This window comes from Chinchilla lanigera, unplaced genomic scaffold (genome assembly GCF_000276665.1).
Source record: "Chinchilla lanigera isolate Chin_1 unplaced genomic scaffold, ChiLan1.0 scaffold00051, whole genome shotgun sequence".
In the NCBI taxonomy this organism is placed as follows: domain Eukaryota; kingdom Metazoa; phylum Chordata; class Mammalia; order Rodentia; family Chinchillidae; genus Chinchilla; species Chinchilla lanigera.
In genome coordinates this window covers 6,308,837-6,319,330 of record NW_004955452.1, presented here as the reverse complement: position 1 = coordinate 6,319,330, position 10,494 = coordinate 6,308,837, and the positions used below count along the sequence as shown (strand labels likewise).

General features: G+C 42.2%; 2 pseudogenes; both read left to right on the top strand.

Moving 5' to 3' along the window:
• LOC102018056 overlaps positions 1-2,882 on the top strand; it is a 10,186-nt pseudogene extending 7,304 nt beyond the window's left edge.
• Positions 2,883-8,894: 6,012 nt separating this feature from the next.
• LOC102027481 lies at positions 8,895-10,142 on the top strand (annotated as a pseudogene).
• The last annotated feature ends 352 nt before the right edge of the window (positions 10,143-10,494 follow it).

Below are 10,494 nucleotides of genomic sequence, written 5' to 3'. Positions count from 1 at the left end.
AAAAAGTTACCTAGGTGATTAGGTAGATAATAGGAATGTCTTAGAGACTTCTTTACCCTAGGCCCCTGGCAGGATTCTTCTCAGTCGTTTTTTACCTGTCTATCTCTAGAGGTGATCTTTGCAGGCTAAGAAGTGCTCCAACTACTTCCAACTCACTTTTTGGTATTTGTCCTCTCTTTCAAAGAACTAGACAGCAGTGGTTTAGTGCTAAGCAATGATTCTTTCTTTAAACATAGCTGTTACAACTGAGATCAATTATAACATGCTTATAAAAAACACCTATAGGAGTAAGTTCCCTGGAAAGATAAAATTATGCACCAGGACTAGGGTCGATAGGCTGGTCAAATTTCATCTTTTGGTCTGTCCAGGTGGCATCCATCTGTCCTGGGGTGGAATCTACTCAAGGGATGCCTTGAGTGTATAGGAAATCAAACAGAAATTAAAGGGGCACTGATAATGTCTTTTTGCGTTTTGCTGGGCAGCTCAATGTCAAAATCTTTTACTCCTTGGAAATGTATTCTTAAGCACTGGTGGAGGTTTGACACTTACATATTGAATAACAACAACTTACTATTTTTCTGCACCCAAACATGGCCTGCCTACCCACTAGAGCCAAGACAGAATACAGAGGGAAGCCGAGCATGATAGCACATACCTGTAATCCCAGCACTCACCTGCAATCCCAGCACTGGGGAGGCTGAAGCAGGAGAATCATTGTGAGTTTGAGACCAGCCTGGGCTACAAAGTCAGCTCAAGACCAGTCTGAACTGCATAGTGAGACCCTGTCAAAAGAAAAAAAAAATACAGAAGGAAGTATTGATTATAATATTATTTCACAGCTAGAATTGTACGTAAGAAAGAGGAAAAATGGTCAAAATCACCTTATTTCAGACTTTCTTTGAACTAAAAAATAATCCTTATTTGTGTTCAGAATGTAAAACTAAGCCATTGGAAAACCAGACATTTCTAGCCCTTAAGGCATCCACTATCACTGAGCCTGAGGTTACCCTTCCTTGACTTTGGAACCTGAGGACAATGTTTCCAAGACAACTTTAATCAAAGTCTCCCCTACCATTACTGCGTCTGAGGCTTCTCCACTTGCCCTTCAGGTCTTTAGGGTAGAGCTTCTAGGTCCGCCATAATTGAAGCCTCCATAGGGTTATATCCATCCTTAGCTGATTTTGTTCAAGCTCCTCAAGGACAATGTCCTTTACAGAATTAAATGGGGAGTTTAGAACTACCTGTGTTCATGCATCCTTTTCTCTCAGTGACCTACAACAGATCAGGCAAGATCTATGAAAGTTTTCAAACGGCTCTGAGGAGTACAGTGAAGTCTTTAAAGGACTTACTTAGGCTTATGAACTAGACTGGAAAGATGTAATGTTAGGCTTAAGTCAAACATTGACTTCTAGTGAGAGACAGCGGGAACAGACTTTAGTCTGTGAGATTCTCAAGTGTATCACAGATACTCAAGGATGCATGTATTTAGAGTGGGTTCAATAGAGCCTAGCCAGCACTGCTCTAGAAGGAAGTTACCTAGGTGACTGGATAGAAAACCCTAAGTGTCTGGAAGACCTCTTTGTCCTAGGGCCAAGATTTCTTCTGGACTATTATTTATTCTGTCACCAGAGGTGACCGATCTTTTTTGCAGACTGAGATTTTAGAACTTTTTATTCAGAGTCATTTATTAAAAAGTAAGCCCTAAACAATATAATTGAAACATTTTCATATTCTCTCTCATTCTCTTTCGAAATGTTAAAAAGCACCCACTCAGGTTCTTGATTATCAGTTTAATTTTTTAAATCTGGCCTACACCCCCCAATAAATAGTTAAATTTACCTTTAACAGTCTGTCTTTTTAGAGGAAACAGTTACATGTGGCCATCAAAATAGTACTTTTGGCTGTTAGCTATGACTATACTTACAGCTGTTCTGTTTGAGCTCAACAAATTTTGGCACATGGGGACGAGTTTTGTTTTTTCTTTTTTTTTTTTTTTTTGTTTTTTTTTTTGAGACAGGATCTCGCTATTCAGGCTGGCCTGAAGCTCACTTTGTAGCCCAGGCTAGTTTGAGACTAGCCTGGGCTACAGGCTCCTGTCAACGATCCTCCTGTCTCAGCCTCCCGAGTGCTGCTAGGAGACCTACTAGGAGACCAGTTCTTTACACAAGCTTGGCCCCAGGCCTTTCTGGCCCTCTGAGTGATGTGGCAGGCCACAGAACCACCCCGCCCAAGAGAGTCCACTATCCCTGTGCCCAGCCCCAAGGGCACTCACCTCAAGGAGGTCTCCATCGAAGGGAACATCAGAACTGACAACCTCTCAGAAAAGCTGTGGGAATGTTCTTCAGATGATGTATGAAAAAGCTGAACAATGGTCTTTAAACTTCGAGTCATACACCTATCTCACTAGAATACATGCTCAGCTCGTCTCTGTCAATGGCAAGCTCAAAGATGCCAAGAAACCTGTGTTGCTTGAATGATCTGTGTATAGTGACAGGTGCATTTTTTCATTTTCATCTAATTTGTATGACTCTGACTGCATAAACGAGACAGAGTGGACAATATATCAAGACTGGAATGACTGGATGAATAACCAATTTAGCCAAAGTCTTGAATTGGGTGGAATCATTTATCTTCAAGCTGCTCCAGAGAAATGCTTGAGTAGGATACATTTTATGAGGAAGAACTAAAGAGGAAGGCCTCCCTCTTGAATATTTAGAGAGGCAGCACTGTAAGCATAAAAGCTGACTTCTGCATAAGAGACTGAAAACCAACTTTGAGTATCTACAAAGGCACCTATCTTAAGACTGGACATTAATGAAGACTTTAAAGACAAGCATGAAAGTCTGGTTGGAAAGGTCAAAGAATTTTTGAGTACTTTGTGATCTTGCAGAAGATTTTAGGCAGCCAAATGTTTCCAGATACTTCTGCTTTGTGTATCTTTGTAGCTCCGTATTCATACATGGGTCTTCAGAGGGCTCAAGTATTCAACCATCTGTGCTCAAAAAAAAAAGAAAAAGAAAGAAAGAAAGAAAGAAAGAAAGAAAGAAAGAAAGAAAGAAAGATATTTTTTGTGTCAGGAATTGAACTCAGGACCTTGCGCTTTCCAAGCAGGCACTTATGCTGCTGGGCTATATTCCCAGCCCCAGAAGAGATATTTCTATGACTCTTATGTAAAACTTTGCCACTTATTCCTCTCTTTTACTTCCTCCCTCCCTTCTTTCACTTAAAAACTCAGACACTTATCTCTCACAACAGGCAGTCTGGAGGTAGATGGTTCCACAATCAGTATAGTGGCTAAACAGCATTATAAAAGACCCAGTATTATGGATGATACATTATGTCAACTTGAGGAGTCTAGAAGCTTAACTGAATGACTCAGCAGTTCTACATCCTGTGGTAAAAAGACATGTCCTTACTGCTCTAGGATGTTGTTTATTGTGTCAACTTGAGAAGTTTAGAAGGTTAACTATGTGACTCAGCAGGGGGCCAGGGTCCTTCCTTTGTATTCATCTTGAACCTGTGCAAGAAGAGGGCCTAGAGATGGTGTGGGCAAGGGCAAATAGCCAGCATACAATGTAAGGGAGAAAAAGAGGCTTGTTTCCCCCTCTGTTTGCTCTTGCTGCTTTTGCTGTTTTCCACTGCCAAGAACTGTTGCCCTCTGCCTTGGAGCCAGCCGTATATAGACTAAAACCTCTACAAACTGTGAGCTAAATAAACCTTTCCTTCTTAATTTTGGGCATCAGGCATTTTGTCTTAACAACAACAAAAAAATAACCAAGACAGAATTTGATACCAGGAGGGGGGTTGTTGCTGTGACTATACCTGACCATGTGGTTCAAGAGCCTTTGGAAATGGCTTGTGGAAAGAGTTTGGCAAGGTTCAGAGATTTCACCTAAAAAAGAAGTGCTAAAATCAAGAGCAAAGAGCCCAGCAGGATGATTTAAAATGTTGTGAATTTGGTTAGGAAAAAAGCCCCAATAAAGCTATACACTACAAAGATAAAGCTGAAGAGATCTCCATTGCTGAAAAGAAACAAAAATATAAAAGATGGCCTGAGAGCATCACAGGAAGCAGCAAATCTCTACCCTCTGCAGCCTCAACCTGCAAAGGTAAAAGACTTTGCTTTGAGGAAAGAACTACAGAGTGCCGTGTTCCAGAATGGCAGCGGTGGCCACACCAGGTTCCAAAATGGCCAAGACATAAAAAAAAATTGTTCCTCAGAATCAGGTTCAGAGTGCTCAGTGATTCAGGCACTCGACCCCTACAGCCAAGAGAAAAAAATGCCTGATTACTCCTCCAGCTGGCAGCAGACCTTGACATCATCCACATGGCACTGGTTTTAGGCACATGCAAAGTGCAAGAGTTCTGAGGACAAGCCCTTGCTGCTTTAGGATGTTGTTCATTGTGTCAGCTTGAGAAGTTTACAAGGTTAACTATGGGACTCAGCAGGTAGCCAGGGTCCTTGCTCCTGTCTTTCCCCTTTATTATTTTCTCATGGTGAGTCTCACCTCACTGTGACCAGTTTCTTAACTGGAAACTTTAAGTTGGTGTACCTATTAAAGGTTGAAAAATAGAATTTAAGGAATTCTAGAATAAGGATTCTAGATTTTTTTCTTTTGTGAGGTGCTAGGGAATCAAACCTACAGCCTCATGAGCAGTACATAAGCACTCTACCACTTTGTAGACTTCTTCTTTTTTTTTTTTTTTTTTTTGTCTTTTTGAGACAGGGTCTCACTATGCAGTGCAGGCTGGCCTTGGACTCACTTTGTAGCCCAGGCTGGTCTTGAACTCACAACAATCCTCCTGCTTCAGCCTCTTACAGGTGTGCACCACCATGCCCAGCCTTCGTTTGACTTCTGAGCCCTATGATTTCAAGAGTCTTTTATCAAGTGCCCCCCATTCCTCTAATGTATGTTGAAGATAAGACCAGGTTTAATATGTAATGACTTCACTAATATTGATGTATCTATAACATACTTGTGGAGGGCCAGGTTAGGCTTTGTTCCCAGAATGGTAATGGCATAACCTATTATGTAAATCATTTAATCTTTTCTCTACTCTGTTTTTTTACCTGCAACATGGGTGATATCTTTCATTCACCTACATGAGATTTTTGGAGGATGAAGGAGGAAATTTTTCTATACATAAAAGGTAGTTGAAAAGTTATCACATGAATATATTTAATCTATGTAAAACTTAAAATAGCTACCTGCTTTTCCCTATTGTTTTGATTGATTGATTGATTGATTGATTGACTGATTTATTTTGATACTGGGAATCAAACTCAGGACCTTGCACTTGCCAGGCAGGCACTGCACCACTGAGCTATATACCTGGCCCTCAGGACTATTGTTTTGGAAGGGAGTATTCTTATTACAATTAAAAGATTTCTTTAAGCAGTGATTTCCCTTAAGTTGCTTGAGGCAGATATATAGTTATCTCTAAAATTGTTTGTGTTTTTATAGGATAAGCTAATGCAACATAATAAGTGATGTTTTTCCATTTTATTTCCTATTGTTCCTGTCCTCAGAGTGAACAGTCTGCCTTCATACTTGAGAAGTCAGAAGAGAGCCTGAAGCCAAGTCAGGTATCCTCTTGGTAATACAGTCTGTATACTCCCACCTCATTTCCTGCTAATTCTGCTTTCCCCATGGTCTGGGTCATTTGGGCAGCTTGGTGCTTTAAAATTGAAATAAAAGACACATTTCTACTTTGAGGAAAAAAAAAAACAATTATTTCTTCTTTTTGCCTTTTTCAAATTTTTAAAATATTTGTTTATAATTTAAGTTGGGTTATACATAAATGTCATTAGAGTTAAGGACATGCTTCCTCCCAGATTGCCAGCTGATCAAAATGATGTCAAGACTAGTTTTAAAAATGCAATGCATGGCAAGGGCATGGTGGCACATGGCTATAATCCTAGCACTTGGGAGTCTGAGGCAGGAGGATTGTTATGAGTTTGAGACCAGTCTAGGCTACAAAGTGAGTTCGAGGCCAGCCTGAACTGCATAGTGAGAACCTGTCTCAAAAAAAAAAGGGGCAAAAAAAGGCAATGCATATTGATGTCTGTGTACAATAACTCAGGAACCTTTCATTGGTCAAAAATAATGTGTTAATTGTTATGACATGATTCTCATAGGTCATCAAAATGTTGTTAAGATAATTAAATAGGGACCTCTTACATTTAAGGAAACTGCTGCACAAGACTCCCCTTGGTGAATAAAAGAGCAGCTGCCTGGAAACATTTTCTTCCAATATTTTTTCACAAAGGGGACCCCAATAATTTCCATAGCCTTATGGAAGGCACATCCCAATAAACACTGCTAAACATATTATTGTGATATATTTACTGTAGTTATTATCAAAAAGTTAAGCTTTCTGTGGGTAAAACAATAAGGTTTTATTAAAAGATGAATTTGATATAAACTAAGTTAAGAGACAAAGTTTTTCATATAGTTGTGACACATAGTATTGCTATTTTCATGGTGGACTAAATATATTCATGCCTTATAGGTATAGATGTCTTCTAAGATGCAAAACTAGGATAGTTTATAGTGATAGCCTTTCTCTAGACTCAAATATCTGCCTTTCTCTTGTGCTCCAGCTACTTGTCAATGAGAGGTACATGTCAAGCCATCATGAGATCACAGCCAAATGATAGTTTTTTAAAATTTACATGATGTGTATGTTATAGATGTATGTGACTCATGTAGAGATGCTCAGGGACTGAGCAGTCCAAACAATGTCAGGCACTAAAAATTAAAGGCTGGACATTATAAACTTCTAAGGTATGCTTATAGACCAGTGCATTCTCCTTGGATGGCATCCTATGGAAAGATAACAAATTAGGTGAGAGTTTCCTTGTGTCATTTAATGTCTTGTGGTCAGATGGAGATGTTTGAGTAAAAAGGCTATTTGATCCTAAAATGGACATTTAAGTGTGTTACAAAGATAATGTCATCATGACTGTCATGCTAAAATACGATGTGTGGCTGGATGTGATGGCACACGCCTGTAATCCCAGTATTTGAGAGGCTGAGCCAGGAGGCTGAGTGCAATGAGTTTGAGGTCAGCCTGGGCTACATAGTGAGTTCAAGGCCAGCCTTGACTACACAGCAAGACCCTGTCTAGACATAAATAAGTAAAAATAAAATAATAAAATACTATCTGTGGCTCTTGACCTCAAGTTTTCTCTATAAAAACTATATAACTTGTCTGTTTACATTCTACAGGGATTCAACTACTAAATCAACCATGGTTGGTAAGAAGTAACAGTCCTCTGCCTCTACTTCATATTTTATTGAGACAGGGTCTCCTTATGCAGTTCAGGCTGGGCTTGAGTTCACTTTGTAGCCCAGGCTGGCCTCCAATTTACAATGATCCTCCTGCCTCAGCCTCCCGAGTGCTGGGATTACTGGCATGCACCACCATGCCCGGCTTTATACTTCATATTTTTAAATGCTTGATACCCAGATAAAATTATAATAGTTGAATTCACTGCTCCTACTGCAATACTAATGTCACTGGTCATCTCTTCTGGGTGTTCAATAACTAAAGTTTAGAGACCAGAACTAGGAAGGTAACTAGGCTAAGAGGGCAGCCAATATTTTGGTCAATGAGGACCTAGGACATGAGGCAACCTTTTCTATAGGATCCCTACAACTTTGGTGAGTTACCCAACCTCCTAAGCAGTGAGATTGCCAGACTCCAGAGGACAAGAATCAACAAGCAGATTTTCTGTTCTGCCCAGCCATAGATGTAGCTCTTGCTCTGTGATCCTATCTCTCCTCTCCTCTCTGTTCATGCAGGTTGCTCAGCCACTGTGTTGTATTAGAGGCAGTAGTGCCTGCATCGGCATTGGGCTCTGCAGCAGCAGCTTCCAGCAGCTTAAGCCATGGTGCTTTTCACAGCATCCAGCAGTAGCATTGCTGTAACCAACAAAAACATCTTTGAATTAAGTACTGTGGTGACTGGACAACTGGTGGTCAACTTATAACACTAAGCTGAACTGAGTAAGCATGATGCTGGGTGTGGGAGGCCCATCTGAGGACTGTTGCCAGCAGCATAAGAGGCAAAACTATAGAAGAAAATTAGGCTGTTGGGAACCGAGGAAGGTTGTTAGGAGCTGGTAGAAGCTGTAAGGAGCTGTTGGTTCTTTTGGAGGAGCTTGTCATGCTGGCATTTCTGATGAACTTGGCTTTTTTCATCCTCCAAGGAGCTCAGGACCTTGTTGTCACTGAGAATGGCTTCTCTTCACTTTGGGAGAGCTCTGGTCCTCACTCTGAGCATCGCTTCCTGGCTCTGGAGGGGAAGATGGTGCACTAGTCAGTCTTCTGGAGAAGCTTATCACATGTTGGCTTTCCTGATGGGAATTTGGCCTTCCTGATCATCTGAGAAGCTCAAGACCTCACTGTTGCTGAAGATGGCTGTGGTACTTGTCAGGGGAGTTCTGGTTCTTATTTTGAGTGTCACTTCCTGGCTCCAGTGTAGATCCCTCAGCCTGCTAGCACAGATCCTTCATCCCGCTGGCACAGACTTCCTAGATTCTGCCACTGACTTTTGGGCCTTCCCAGCACAGATCTGAGAAACAGACCTGCATGAGATATTGTCATGGGCTCTGGGCCTCCAGCTGGACTCATGAGAGGCATTGTTATGAGCTCTAGGTCTTCAGCTGGACTCAGGCAGGACATTATCGTGGGATCCAGGTCCTCAACTGGATCCTTTGGTCTTTAGTGTATGGACAGATTTCCTGCACTCTCTTTTGTATATGATTCTTTGGGTGACTATTACAAATATCTTATAAAATATGTGCCCTGTATTATATTGTTTCCCCTTGCAAAAAAAAACTCAAACTATGACAAGTACATTCCTAGATTCCAGCAAAGCCCAACATCATGGCCAAGATGAGCCATGAGGTGCTGGCAGGGGACTTGATGTCCCTCTTCAACCAGTTAGGTTTGGGGGCTGAGAAAAGCTTACGTCTCTTAGCTGACTACCTGCGGGTGGCCAAGCACTTCAAACCTCATGGCTTCTCCCGAACAAGGCTAAGGCGGCTCCTCCAATTGGCTGGCTGTGGGTGAGTTGGTCAGTGCCTCAGACACTGACAAGGAGGATGCCTTCTCTGGGACAGATTGGAAGTTGGAGAAAATGGATCTGAAAGAGTTTGATTTTGAGGCCCTGTTAAATGTAGACGACCTGGAAACTATGCCAAAAGAGCTTTTGGCCATGTTGGATGATACATGTGATCTCTTTGCCCCCTTGGTCTAGGAGACTAATAAGGGGCACCTCCCCTAGGCAGTGAATCCAACTGGCCATCTTTCAGGAAGTTGAAAAAAAACTGACCAGGTCACCCTTTTCTTTCTTTCTTTTTTGGTACCAGGAATCAAACTCAGGACCTTGTGCTTGCCAGGCAAGCTCCTGTGCCACTGAGCTACAGCCCCAGCCCTCCAGGTCATCCTTTCACCTTCTTGCAACTTCTACCCCTTTTCCCACGGATCTGTGCTCCACCCCAGGTCATTCCTTTAGCTTAGAGCTAGGCAGGTGCAGTGGATATCTCTGAAGGAGATGGGAAATCTGACTATATTGCTATTATTATGTAGATTCCTCAGTGTGTAAAGGAGGAAGAGGCCCCTCAGATAATGACAGTGGCATCCGTATGAGCCCTGAGTCCTACCACAGCCCCTCTACCTCCAGGGGCTCTCCAAATAGGAGCCGGCCCCCTCCGGGTATCCCCGGTGGTTCTGCCCATCCAAAACCTTATGATCCCCCTGCAGAGAAGACGGTAGCAGCCAAAGTTAAAACAGAAAAGCTGGATAAGAAACTGAAAAAAGTGGAGCAAAACAAGACAGCAGCCACCAGGTACCGCCAGATGAAGTGGGCGGGGCGAGAGGCCCTCCCTGGTGAGTGTAAAGAGCTAGAAAAGAAAAACACGACTCTGAAAGAGAAGGCAGGTTCTCTGGCCAAGGAGATTCAGTACCTGGGGGCTGGGGATTTAGCTCAGCAGCAAAGCGCCTGCCTGGCAAGTGCAAGGTCGTGAGTTCGGTTCCCGGTACCGGAGAAAAACCAAAAAAAAAGAGATTCAGTACCTGAAAGATTTGATAGAAGAGGTCTGCAAAGTAAGGGGGAAGAAAAGGGTCCCTTAGGGTAGTCAGGAACGCTGTGTGCTTGTAATAGGTGGCTTGCTCTGAAACTGAGAGCTGCATTGCAATGAATTATTTTGTAGTGAAAATGCCAAAAAAAACCCAAGTGTACAGTGTGCCAAAGGAGGGTTACCAAGAGGAAAAAGTCTCCCATGCTTGCACAGAAAGCAACATGGTCAAGCAAGACCATGACCCATCCTGGAGGCAGACACTCACAGAGGAGCTGGGAGGCTGTCCATGGTTCCAAAAGTACCGCCTGAGGAGACTGATCTGACCCTGATAGACAGCAAGAGGTTAATTAACACAGATCTCACTTTAACTTGGTTTGAAACACTCAGCAGAAAAGTATAACCAA